The 14,545-nt window shown below is 41.1% G+C and overlaps 1 protein-coding gene across 4 annotated transcripts in view; it reads right to left on the minus strand.

Annotated features, from left to right (window-relative positions):
* Positions 1-14,188, minus strand: part of Tec (tec protein tyrosine kinase) — a 95,741-nt gene extending 81,553 nt beyond the window's left edge. For 2 of the 4 annotated variants that reach the window (XM_013009150.1, XM_013009147.1), the window contains exon 1: positions 13,873-13,939. The gene's annotated coding sequence lies outside the window, so the exon portion shown is untranslated. Of the gene's footprint in view, positions 1-13,687; positions 13,734-13,872; positions 13,940-14,166 lie in introns of those variants that run through there. The other 2 variants (XM_013009148.1, XM_013009149.1) reach the window with 2 other exon arrangements.
* Positions 14,189-14,545: the final 357 nt, after the last annotated feature.

Genomic DNA, 14,545 nt, shown 5'->3' on the forward strand with positions numbered 1-14,545 from the left:
GTGGAGGATCCTGGGGATCAAAGCCAGGCCAAGGCCTGGGCTGGCTGAGAGCCCAGAGTGTCAGGGGCCAAATGAGTTCAGTATAGTCTTTGATCAGCAATCAAAGAGCAGGTTTGTGAATAACATTTCTGAGGTCTATAAAGAACAGATTTCCATTCCTGGGACCATTCCTACCCCACCCAGATCCATGTGTGGGGGCTATACCCAGGGTGAGAAAGCAGTAGGGAGGGGCTTGGGTGTGGCACCTCCTTTCACAAGGGCAGGGCTTACACAACTAAAAAGGAGTTGAGCCAACTGGGATAGAGAATACAGGGATCAAAGGCACAGTTCAGGCCTCAGGTAGGCATCTGGACTCTCATCCGAAAGTACACAAAAGGAATGGGATCCAAAGCAAAAACAGTCATGTTCTGAAAAGTCTACACACTAGGCTGGGTCTTTTTTCAAATGCAAGCAACTGGATGTAAGGGAACCAACAACAGAAAGAACATAGTGGCTTACACAATTAAGGAATCCTGGGATTCTTCAGGCACAATGAAACCTTCCAGATGTTGTCATCTGGGCTCTCTTGGCCACTCTAGACTAACTCTCACTGCATGAAGAACTCTTTTTTTTTTTTTTTTTGGTCATAGGGCTTGAACTCTGGGCTTGGGCACTATCCCTGTGCTCTTCAGCTCAAGGCGAGCGCTCTACCGCTTGAGCCACAGCACCACTTCTGGTTTTCTGATGGTTAATTGGAAATAAGAGTCTCACAGACTTTTCTTCCTGGGCTGGCTTTGAACCATGATCCTCAGATCTCAGCCTCCTCAGTAGCTAGGATTACAGGCGCCCAGCCACCAGCACCCAGCTGAAGACCTCATTCTTGCAACTACTTCCTCTATAGAGGAAGGGAAAGTAGCCACCAGGACCCTCTGAGTTACATCAGTCTAGGAGCAGAAGAGCCTAGAGGAAAGGGATCACCTAAATTTGAGTAAAAACAGAGGCTGGAAAGCCAGCCTGGATCACCTGCCAATCACCTTATCAGCTGGAGGTGCTTCTCAGATTGGCTAGAGCTAAAGCACATAACTATACTATGCTTGCTGTCAACTCTACCCAAACAACATGAATTTCTCAAAGAGGAAGTTTAGGCCAACAAATAAAGCCCACTTTTATAACATGTGTCCCTAAGGTCCCAATTGCCAAAGGGGAAGCCTATTCCTTTAAAACATTTGAAGTCAGCTAGGACTGGTTTTGCCACTCACTAGCTGTGTGACCTCAGGCAAATTTATTTCTCAGTGCCTCATTTTCCTTATTGTAAAATGGGGCTAATCACAGTGCCTACATACTGGAAATGTTCATGAAGATTAAATGAAATAATCCACATAAACTGCTAAGCACAATACTGGACACAAAGTGATCAATAGCTGGTCACCATTATTAGTATTAATAACAATAACTAATGTCATTAGAGCAAGGGTGCCCACATGAAGGGTAAGCAAGGACTCAGTGACAAAGACAGCCTCGTCAGCATTTGAATAAATCAGCCCTGGATCAAGTATCATTAAGGGCAGTTCAGGATACAATCCCGAGGCCTGTGAGTCAAACCCAGACAATCATTCCAATTCATGAATGTGTTGAACACCCATTGTGCACCCAGCACTGGAAATTCCAATTATGAGTAAGACACATATGGCTCCAAGGTAAACTACCACAAGTGACTACTACTCTATTTTTGTGAGGAAGAGGCTGACTAGGAGTGATTCCATACTTTCAGCTCCTGGGACAGGGCCCTGATAGTGTGTTGAGCACAAAAGAGAGTGATGCAGTCAGGCACCAGTGACTCAAACCTGTAATCCTATTCAGGAACCTGAGATCTGAAAGATGGTAGTTCAAAGCCAGCCCCCGAAAAAAAATTTCACAAGATCCCATCTCTAAAATAACCAGCAAAAAGCCAGGTTAAAGACACAGCTGAAGTGGCTGAGCATCAGCCAAGCAAGCAAATCAACCAAGCATTAGGCCCTGAGTTCAAACCCCAGTAGTAGCAGAGACAGAGAGACACAGATGGACAGACAGACAGGGTAAACACAAGGGCCATAATCTCCTAACCTTTAAAAAAAATCATTTGCATGAATTAAGAAAATGTGTCCCTTTCTTTAAAAACTTTGCTTTCATCTTCCTAATAACTATTTCAGTTATTAAACAAATCTACTAGGTCTATAATGCAAATGATATCCCATGATGCTGCAGTGTATATCTTACATAACTGTACATGGTATCGTTGGACACAGGGAAGGAAAATATGACAGGCTGAAAAGGGTCAGGGGCAGGGATGAGAATGGAATATCTGGTAGTCCGTGGGCCTCTAGTTGACAGAGTAGCTTTTGTATGGAATTGCACTGCTCAGTACAGTAACTACTCACCACAAGTAACTATTTAGCACTTAAAGAACCAAATCTTTAACTTTTTATACATCTGAATTTAAAATTTTAAACTGAAGAAGCATAATTTTTCCATTAATTACAACTTTTTTATTTGGAAGAACAACATTTCACTTCATGCACTGCAATACTAAAGATACCGTGATGTGTATATTTATTATCTTGCATATTTATGAGTTGTTTCTAATATCTAATCACTTCAAACAATTACCTAGTAAAATTATAATGTTTTATATATTGGGATACATAGCCTGTATCAAAATAGCCTGTATCACATATTTCTCTTTTCCTTTTTTTAATGTGGTTACTAGAAATGTTTAAGTTATCTGTACAGCTTACAGAGTATTTACATTTGACAGTGTCCTATGAAGACTTCTTAGCTACAGAGTTAAAGACTTTAGGCAATGCCTAGAAAAATTGACTGCTTTGGTTTACTTGAAACAGACTTTTGTATTTACACGGAGGAAAGTATAACAGCAAGACATGAGGAACACAACTCGGGAGAACACACAAGAGACAGCTCTGACCTCATACTGCATCGTTCTGAATTCTGGCTCCACCACAAGCCAAGTATTACAGAACCTCCTTGAATTTCAGTCTCATCTATAACATGTGCTTGATTTAATCCTAAAGATATTTTTAATTATATATGTATAATTTTATATGAATTCTACATATATCGTTTATTTTATATAAATATATAAATGCTATATATTTTAATTACATATAGTTCAGTTACATCTTTATCTCAAAGTACTCTTCTAACCTTTGTTCTGTCTTTCTTTTTTTACTCTTTTAATTGTACAAAATAATAGGTTTCACTGTGACATTTTCGTGTGTATATGATGTACTTCATAGTCACCTCAGAGTCGCTTTCTGTTGTACCCTCTTTCCCACAGCCTCCCACAGGCAGTCCCTCGTGTACATTCAAGCCTTTTTTTTTTTTAGATCTAGATTCTGCATGTGAAAGAAAACACAATATTTATGGTTATTTGACTTAATTGATCTCCAGTTCCATCCATTTTCACTGCCAATTACTTAATTTATTTTCATTAAGGCTAAATAATACTCCACTGTGTATGTAAACTACTATAATTTCTTCATCTATTCACCTGTTAAACTACTATAATTTCTTCATCTATTCACCTGTTGATGGGAACCTAGACTAATTCCATTGTTTGGTGAATAGCACTGCTATAACTATGGATGTGCAGGTATGTTAGCTGCAGCTGTAACAAGCTCAGGAGTAGTACAACTACATAAGATGGTAGTTCTATTTTCAGCTTTTTGAGAAAATTTCATGCTGATTTCCATAATAGCTAGAATCATTTTCATTGCCACCAGGTGGATAAAGGGTCACCCCTCCCCCCCACCCCAATCCTGGCCATACTATTTCTTTGCTCTGTCAGTCCTCCTTTAAGTCCTTATTTTTTTAAATTATTTCTTCCAAATAATAAATTTGTATAGAACCTATCCTAAACTTGAAAGTCACAAATCTCTCAACTTTCCTCTTGATGATCTTGAAGAATGTGGATGAACATTTCACATGATTCCTCCTTACAAAGAAGGACAATATTCCCCCAAAACAAATGTATTTGCTTAGAACACTATCAATGAACTTTTCCATACACACCTACAAAGAATTTTAGACCCCACTTGTACTACTAAGACACTGCATTAAATCTACCTTCTGATTCTCAGTAGCTCACTGTCTTCTCTGAGCTCATTCATCTCATCTATAAAATGGGCTTAATATAGACAGGTCCTTTGCCAAACAGAGGCAAGCCATTTCATTGTTGGTGGTATATATAAAACACTCACAGAAAGCTCCATGTTCTTTATAAGCATTTATACCTGAATCTTTCTGAAGTGGACTATTAATTAGGTGTCATTATGCTTTGTTTAATAGATGGAAAAACATGAAGCATGGGAACATAGTTAATAGCTGACAAAGAAATACAGCCAGAAGGAGGGGGCAAAAATACACCCTAGGCTTTAAGCATTAGAACACAACATCAAGAAAGATGTCAAAGAAAACATAAACAGGAATTCCCTCTGCTCTAGTTCTTATCAAGAAATCACACCAACAAGAAGTTCTCTAATGTCACTGGTTGGTTGCCTGCATTCCTTATTGAGCCCTTATTTACACAGCCCAGAAACAGGGAAATGAGTAGAAGGGCCGGAGTTTCCCAAAGACTACCAATGCCTTTCTGGCTCGTAGGAAAGTTCATAAACCTAGACCAAGTACAGAGGTCAAAGGAAGCTATGCAGTTACCATAACAACCTCTCCATCTTCTATTATGATTATTAATTCACTTAGAATTAAATATATATGTATATATACATATATATTTAGAGAGAGACAGAGAGAACATAGGATGAAGGAAACACTACAGTATAGAATGAAATACAACAAGGACACAGCCTCTGGCTGGGTGTTGAAAGCACATCTGTAATCCCAACTTCCTGGGAGATAGAAGCAGGAAGATCATGAATTTGAGGCCAACCTGGGCAAAAAAATAGCAAGATCCTATCTGAAAAAAACAAAATAAAAACAAAAGAGATGAGGCATTTCTCAATTGGTAAAGTGCTTGCCTAGCAAGTCCTGGTCCTGGTTCAAATCATCGGTGGCACAAAAATAAAATAAAAAGCATAGCCACTTTAAATGGGCTTATCAGGTTCTTCTAACTGTATGATCTGACTTATTACTGAGTGCATTCTATGGCCTCAAGAATTCTAAAAGCTGGACCTTCTGACCTCATCTAACACAAAGGCAACACTGTAGACCTAAAAGGTCCAAAAAGAAATAATAATGGCGGGCTCCGGTGGCTCACGCCTGTAATCCTAGCTACTCAGGAGGCTGAGATCTGAGGATCTCCGTTCAAAGCCAGCCCTGGCAGGAAAGTCCGTGAAACTCTTATCTCCAATAAACCACCAGAAAACCGCAAGTGGCACTATAGCTCAAGTGGTAGAGCACTTGCCTTGAGCTGAAGAGCTGAGGGACAGCATCCAAGCCCAGACTTCCAGCCCCACAACCAACAAAACAAAAACAAAGAAATAATAAAAACTTCAGATAATCTTATGTGGCTAGTGCTTCTTACAATACATGAATCCCAACTCCCAGAATAGACAATTGAGAAAATTCCCCAAGAAAATAATCTGGGGCAGGTTGTGGGGAAGAAGGTTAGCCACACTATTACTTTTTATTAGATGGAGTAGGGGAAGTCTTAGGGTATAGCTCAGCAATAAAAATGCTTGTCTAACATATCCAAGGGCCCAGGTTTGGTGCAAATTAATTAAGAATTTTTAAAAACACTGTATTAGGGGACTGGGAAGGTGGCTCAGTGGTAGAGCACTTGCCTTGCATACATGAGGCCCTGGGTTCGATTCCTCAGCACCACATAAGCAAAAAGAAAAAAAGCCGGAAGTGGCACTGTGGCTCAAGTGGTAGAATGTTAGCCTTGAGCTGAAGAGCTGAGGGATAGTGCCCAGGCCCAGAGTTCAGGCCCCACGACCAGAACCAAAAAAAAAAAAAAACAACACTGTATTAGCATAACAGAATACCACCTACTATTTAAAAAGAAAATGCTACAAGAAAATGTTCCTCAAATTAATTAGAGTCTAGAAAGTTGTTGAGTACTTTTAAGTCATATGATGATAGAGATGACTGAGAAGAGGTTCATAAAGATTCTCTTTGGAATTTTGGAATTTTTTGGGTTATTTTTAACTTCTTCTTTGCAAACATCACTATTATTCATATTTTCCAACAGCAACTATATGAAGTTACAAATTTTGTGAAGGGGAGCTTGTTTGTTTTTTATCGGTGGAGCTCGAACTCAGGGCCTGGGCACTGTCCCTGAGCTCTTTGGGCTCAAGGCTAGTACTCTACCACTTGAGCCACAGTGACACTCCTGGTTTTTGAGTGGTTAATTGGAGAGAAGAGTCTCACAGGGACTTTTCTGCCCAGGCTGGCTTTGAACTGCGATCTTCAGATCTCAGCCTCCTGTGAACTACCAGCACTTGGCTTAGTTTTTGTTTTTTTGAGACAGGGTCTCAGTTATGTGTCTCCGGTTGGCCTTAAGCACAAGATGTAGCCCCTAGTACCATAAAAGCCAACGAAATCACAACACTATGTTAAGAAGTATATGATAGAAAAATGCCAGTAAGCCAGGAACTGGTAGCTCACCCCTGTAATCCTAGCTACTCAAGAGGCTGAGGTCTGTGAATCACCATTCCAACAACCATGCCAGGAATGTCCATGAGACGCTTATCTCAAAGTAACCAGCAAAAGTTGGAAGTGGAGCTGTGGCTCAAATGATAGAGCACTTGCCTTAGGCAAAAAATCTCAGGGACGGTGCCTATATCCTAAGTTCCAAGTTCAAGCCTAGTACCAACACATACACATTCAGAGAGAGAGAAAGAGAGCACACCAAATAATAATACATGTCTAGGTGAAGAATATTACTAAATAATATGAGAACTATACTTGGAAAAACTTATACTGATTCCATAGTTTTATATATATAGATATATAGGTATATATAGATATATATAGTATATATATAGTTATATAGAGATATAGAGAGAGAGAGATCCAAAATAAAATGAAAGTCAAGAATTTCATGAATTTAGAGTAGTAAACACAGCTTGGATAATTCTGACCAAGTATTTTTCATAACTGTAAAGTGCCCCAAATTACCTAGAAAACATCATCAGTGCATCGATCAGGTTTTTATCATGCACTGTGCTTTCCCTAGAGAGTTTACTATACATCTAGGAAGACAAAAAGAGCTAATGTGAAACTCTTGGGGCATGACAGGAAATGATACAGCACAATGAGAGAGGGTGCAATGGTTCAAATATTTTCCTCAAGAAAGAGAAGGCCTATGGCAGCCATTTCATTCATTCATAAGGGCTACTGGGTTCTAGCTGAATAAATCAACCAGCTGTCAGCAATGAAGTCTCCACAGCACCTGCTCCCCTGTTGCCAGCCCCAGCACTCCTGTTTTCTAGCTTCCCAGTGCACAGCTGCCCTCACTGGGGCTGGGAGAGAGAAGGATTAGCTTTGCCTCTGCTGCAGGTAAGGTAGTTAGAAACAACATTCTTCCTGTGCAGTGGAGGCTGATGTTTGTCAACACTGCTCTGTGTGTAATCATAGAGAATGCTGAAGCTGTGAGGCTATGGGCAGAGAATGCTGGAAGGTCACAGTGTATTAAGGAAACCTGAGGTGACTCAGCGGGTAAACTGGGGCTGGGAAAGTTGCAGGGAGCAGGGGAACTCAGTCCTCTCAACTCACCCAACCAGAAACAGGAAGTTGGTGCACATTCCAAGAAGGGCAGGAGCTTAAAAACCAGAAGAGAGAATCCTGCTGGGAAAAGAACTGTGTGGTACACTGGCCGCCAAGAAAACCACCACACCTGCCCTGAGGCCAATCCACCACCAATGACACCAGGTCCATCTTTCTAATTGAAATCACACAAGACCCAGAAGCTGAGCCTCACTGAAAGACAAGACATTCAGAGACCAAGGTGACAGCAAGAGTCTCCTCAGACAAGCTGAATTGGAGAAATAGGAAGAAACAAGAGCTCAATGACTGGGAAGCTAAGTCCAGTTAGGTTTGCCTCAGTTTCAACAGTGATCAACTGGTAGAGGACACCTAGAGTTGGAATCTGACGTCCCAACTGGGCCTAGTGAGAACATATGCCTAGGTTGATTTGAGCATATTGACTTGTGGGTAAAGGCAAGGAAGGTGGCAACCACTGGCCCTACTGAACATCATCAGGCTTGAGCAGACTGGTGAAGAGGTCCATATTCCAGGTACTAGTGGCAGAGTGAACAAAAACTACTCTCACTTCCTGCTATGAGTCCAATAATATGACAGTGATATATATGTAATATATATTATAATATATATTATATATATGTTGATATAGCATATAATATAGTATATATTATATAGTACACAGTATTATACAATATATAGCACATTATAGTACATGGTATATACTATAGTAATATATAGTAATATATATAATATAGTATATATAGTATATAGTATATATACTATTTTACTTATTAATATTACTTATATTACCATACTATATGCTAATATATACTATATACTATAGTATATATAGTATATACTATATATAATATATTACATATTGTATAATACTGTATACTAAATAATACATACTATATTATATACTATATCAACATATATTATATATAATAGTATATATTATGTATAATATATACTATATACTATTATATATAGTATTATATATAATACATTATATATACGATATACTGTATAGTATTATATATACTATATACAGTATTATACAGTAATATTATATACCGTATACTATTATAATATATAATTATGTTATAAATTATAATATATATGAAGTCTCATATGTAGTCATATATTTATATATATATATGTAAATATATATATATACACATATATCAGCCATAAGAGAAGAGAAAAAACATTTTAGTGGGGTGGACTGAAAAAGGAAGAGAATTGACTGGAAGTCTCTTTAGACTTTGACTCTTTAGTCAAGTGCTTCTTCTCTACCCATAACAACAACAACAACAACAACAAAAAACCATGTGTTTCTTCCCCATCTACCCTACCTCTGTATATCAGGCACAGGTCAGTTGACTTAGGGAAAACAACAGGGAAGGACTGGTTACTTGAACATTTGCACACTAAAGGCTGAGACTTAATTTTCTTCTTCACTTAGTTCCTGTATCACTGGCAGCCAGGCTCTCTTTCAACCTTAAGAAGACTGTAAACATCTTCTCTGAGGAGTCTCCAGATCACCCTACATTGAAGTTCATGGCTAAGGAACACATCCATCCCTTCAGCTTTTTAATCCCCCATTCTCACTGGAATGTAAACAGAAAACAAAGGGCCTCTGAAACACGAGAAAAGCCTCTCACATGAAAGAGACAGAGAATTGAACAGTAAAAAGTCAAGAGCAACTTTTGCAAACTGAATCTACACACAAAGGAAGAAAAAGAAAAACATCCAAACACTCATTAAACAATCTGAGGAGATTAAATCCTTACCCAAAAAGAAGAGAAATACATAAACACACAAAAACTAATAAACAAATGAGGTAAGTTACTCAGGTTGCTGAGATCTGAGGATCATAGTTCAAAGCCAGCACAGGCCAAAAGAAATGTTCAAAAAAGCTCTTCTCTCCAATTAATGACAAAAAACTGAAAGTGGAGATGTGGCTCAAGTAGTAAAGCACCATCTTTTAGCAAAAAAGCTAAGGGACAGCATCTAAGCCAGTACTGGCACCCAAAATTTTAAATGTGGAGAAAGGGGAGAAGGCAAAGAAAAAAGCTTTTAACTTACAACATTGAAAAGATGATTATAGTCATTAAAATTTGGAATGCTTGAGTAATAGAACTGGGAAAATCTCCCCTGAAAGTAGTTTAAGGAAATAAAAGGACAGAAATTACAAAAAGGAAAGATAAGAAAATTAGAGACCTAATTCAAAATATCCAATATTGAACAAGAGTTTCTAAAAGAAACATCAGAGAAAATAAAGAGAATAGCCAAAGAGACAAAGAAACCTTTTCAAGCCAGGCGCAGAGATTCACACCTATAATCCTAGCTACTCAGGACAATAAGATCTAAGGGTCAAGGTTCAAAGCCAGCCCAGGCAGGAAAGTCCATGAGACTCTTATCTCCAATTGAGCACCAAAAAAAAAAAAAAAAAAACCAGAAGTGGAACTGTGACTCAAAGTGATAGAATGCTAGCCTTGAGTACAAAAGCTCAGGGATGGTGCCCAGGCCCTGAGTTTAAGTCCCAAGACCAGCACCTTCCCTCCCTCCCTCCAAAAAAAAAAAAAGAAAAGAAAAAGAAAGAAAAAATTTCCAAACTTTAGGGTTTAAATTTCTAGATTCAAAGAGCTCAGCACAATGCATCCTAAAATTTAAGGATTATGGACCAAAAAAAAAAACAACATACTTCTGCAGAGAATACAGCCAGCTGTTATGTAACCCATACATAGAATGACTACAGGCAAAATTGAGGAGTCAGAACAGTTTTGGATTTCTCAACAGCAATACCACAATCTAGAATGCACTGGAACAATGCTTTCCAAATTTTCCATCCTGGAATTCCATACTCAGCCAAACTATAAATTAGTGGAAAAGAGATATTTTCAGGCAATTATGATCTCACAAAGACTCTTTTCCAAAGCTCTTAAAAGATGAACACTAAAACGAAAGAATCCACCAATACAGTGGAAGGACATATAGATATCTATATACCAATATCTATCTATCCATCTCTATATTTATATATCTCTATAGGGCTATAGATCTATATAGAGATTTAGAGGGAGCAAGCTAGAGATTAAGATAGATAGATATTGATATATAGATATATGGGTACCAGGAGTCTCAACCTGATGGAAATCCCCATTATGGTAATGAAGGGAGGACCTCAGAGAGACTAAGTCCTACATATAAAAGGCAACCACTCCAGATTGTAGCAAGCCAGGAGGTTCCAGGAAGACTTTTGAGAGAAAATAAAATTGACAGAAAATAAAATTGACAGATGTCCTAACACACTTCAGTTTTTTACAAACTGGCCAAAATTTGTAGACTGAATTGACAGGAAGAGAAAACAAAAGGAGCATATGAAGTAATTATTGATTCCAAGGAAAACAAAAAAGTCATGCTTGGCTTAGCTAGTAATATTGATCTAACCACTCATCAATATTCTGGGCTAACTACTGCAAAGATAGGAAAATAGGGAAGCTGTGTTGACGGTGGGGGTGGAAGGGAAAAAGCCAACTCATTCTCTTCCACAATGGGAAGTCCACAGAGAATGCTTAAAACTGAAAAACTCAGGAAGTATCAACTACCCTCAATAAACGCCAACAAATTATGCATTATTGTTTCTAAGAACAGAGAAATATAGCCTGGATAAAAGTTAAAAGAGCAAAACAAAACCATATTGAATTCTCTGCTCATCCATATTTATAGGTTTGCTCATTTATCTCCCCAATAGCAACTTGTTTTTGAAAGATTCCATTTTTGTCTCCTTTAAACCAAAGAAAAAATAAATTGCCTACATTTATACCACATATATAACCTGTGATCATCTGAGCTCTGAGTGGTCAAATATGGTAGAAAAATTAATAGCAATAATCCATTCCAAGGAAAGTCTTTCTGAGCCAGGACAAAGATAAAAAGACAAGTCCAGAAGGAGGCAAGTTTGGAGGTACAGCAACAACTAAGGCTCTCTTCTAGGTTATTTTTTGGTGCTATTTTCAACAATGCTCTTCTAATGACATAATCACATGGAACAGGTTAATTTTACAACTGCCAGTGACCATTAGCCAACTTCACTTCTAATAGACTTTAATACCAATCTATGACCCTAATTCGGCAAAAACAGCTGGCTCCCAAGACTGCTGACGCCTGCTCAGCTTCAGTTTTTCTACATTGCCTACTGTAGGCTGGACAAGAAGAGATAAGAAGAGCTCTGCACAAGCCATCTGACAGTGTTATCCTCAGACATCTACTAAGTACTCAGTACTTAAAAACAAGCTGAGGATCAATACTTCTTCACACTCTGTGGACCAAAGCTCCCTGACTGAACAACAGGCTCTTCTCCAGGGAGCAAGGGAGCTAGAAGACCACCAATAGGGTCATCCTGGAAGAACCTGTATGCAGTCGTGTTACAGGCCCAAGGACAAGGTTCTTAGCACCCTGTGTGCCTGTAGGAAGGCAATGAGGCCAGTAATTCTCCAAGCAACAAAGTAGGTCAGTCACTGCCCACAATCCATCCAACTTCCCCTTCAAAGGTCTCTGCAAGGAGTAAAGGTTGCCATTCTCTGAGATTTACTATAGTTCAATAAAATACAGCCCCTACCCTTGAGTAGCCAAGTACTGAGAAAAAAAGACCACTTCCATATAGAGTGAAGTAGATAAATATCATGAAAATGCTACAGTATACATTAACATTCTATATTTTCTCCTATTTGGGAAGATTAAAAATTTTAGGCTAAGGATGTATGTAGGGCAAAGGTTTTGCCAATTACAGCACAACACTGATTTGCATGTGTTTACAATTATCTTGTACAATACACGAACCGGAACATACACACCCAGGTAAGAAGAATGAAGCTCAGTAACATAAACACTCTACCGTAAGCATCCTGAGTAGACAAGAGTAATAATACTGGAGTATGGGGGAAAGCGTCTTTGTAAACATTGAAAACGTAATTTTAAAATACTGTCAAATATTTAAGGTAGAAAATTACCCTTATTTTTCCCTTTTTACTGTTAATTTAACTTTGATTTTTTTTTCTTTTTTTCCTTTTTCTGCCAGGACTCACTATGTAGTCTAGGCTAGCCTCAAACTCATCTTCTGTCTCAGTCTCCTGAGAGCCATACTTTTCCCCACATAAATATGGTATTCCACACTATACTTGAGGACTATAGAGCTACCTATTACTGTCATAAAAACTAATCTGTTAAATCCCAAAAATTATTGAGGAGACCTGCTGTGTTGGTGCTTTTTCTTGTTCTTTCCTCCTTCCCAGCTCTGCAGAAAAGAATCATCAAGAAGGTAGTAAACTGTCAGAATTTCTTAACCGGAAAATAGGCTCTCACTGGAAAAATATGTGCAAAATGTATAACTATGTTGGACAGCCTTCGAACCTACTTTACCACCAGCCATCCTGCGGTTCCCACTTAACACTAAGATCAGCTCCTGGACCAAACACGCCACTCTGCAAAGAATGACAGGAGGTGAGACTGTTCCTACGCCTGGCACACAGATGCAAGTCTGTGATCCATAAAAATAAAAGGGCAGAGGAAATTCAGTACCCAAGTGTACACTCCTGGGTGAAGGGGGCTGAGCTTTTCCTGATACTCCCAGAGTCTCTGCTTTCAAGATCCAAGTCTAAAGTCCCAGAAAGGAGTGGGGGGGAGGGGGGAGATGAACTTGGTGGAGTGGGGCACTGACACGTGCCCCCGGGGAACACCTTCCCGGATTCCTCCAAGCTTCAATCCCGAGAGGAGGAATCGACCCTGCCCCTGAGCTGGGGCAACCCGACGCCGGTGGCTTCGGCCCAGAGACGCCAGGAAGAAAGGAGCGGGGCGGGTGTTCCCGACTAGAACTCCGAGTTGGAGCCCCGGAGGCCGGCACGCGGCCGCCGGCCGGAAGGCGTGTCCGCGCGGGGGCGCGCACCTGCCCCGTCTTCCTGGACCTGAGGGACCGGTCTCTCACCTGGCCCCGGCGCCCCGCGCCCGCGCAGCCGCGACGTGAAAGGTAAGAAAGCTAGCCCCGTTCCATGATGGTCCATCCCTCGGCAGGCGGAAGCCACCTGAATCCGCGCCAGCCCCGCGACCCGACTCGCCCCCGCCCGGAGTCCCGTCACTCCAGCAGCCCCAGCGGCGCCTGCAGCGCCTTACCTGAGCTGGAGCGCGCCGCTGCGCCGAGCCGCGGCCAGTGAGAGGTCTGACTGGCTCTGCGCTCCGCCGAGAGAGAGCAGCGTCGGCCCCGTCCCCGAGCGCTCCGCCCCCGACCGATAAACCACGCCCCCTAGAGCTCTGTCACGCCCCTTAAGGCTCTGCCCCGCCCCCCAGCGACCAGCTCCGCCTGATTGCTTCGCTCCACCCCCATCGATCAGCCACGCCCCCTAGCGGTCTGCCCCGCCCCTGAACGACCAGCCCCGCCCGATCGCTCCGCCCAGCCGCTGCGGTTACCAAAGTAGGTCGGGAGCGCGCTGAGGCTCCTTCTCCCAGAGTTTCAGGAAGCGTCCCGTTTGTTCCTCGGACGTGGCGTTGAGGCTCCCGAAGTCCCGGCTTCCCATCGCAGGGCCATCGACCCGCGGGGCCGAGCCCCCTGTGGGAACCCGAAACTGCTCCTTCCCTCCCGCTGAGCGTGGCCCCGCCCGCCCCGCCGGTGACAGCGGGGCCCCGGGCGACACGGAACCCCGAGGGATACCAGCGTTCTACCCTGAGAGTAACCGGGGAACGCTGGCAAGCTGAAGCACCTGGGCAGAGGACAGGACCGTGCGAGCTACTCAGGTATTTTCTGCTCCTGAATTGTAGAAAGCGTTCGTGTAAGACTCCTCGTGTGCCG

The sequence above is a fragment of the Dipodomys ordii genome, unplaced genomic scaffold (assembly GCF_000151885.1).
Source record: "Dipodomys ordii isolate 6190 unplaced genomic scaffold, Dord_2.0 Scaffold8, whole genome shotgun sequence".
In the NCBI taxonomy this organism is placed as follows: Eukaryota; Metazoa; Chordata; class Mammalia; order Rodentia; family Heteromyidae; genus Dipodomys; species Dipodomys ordii.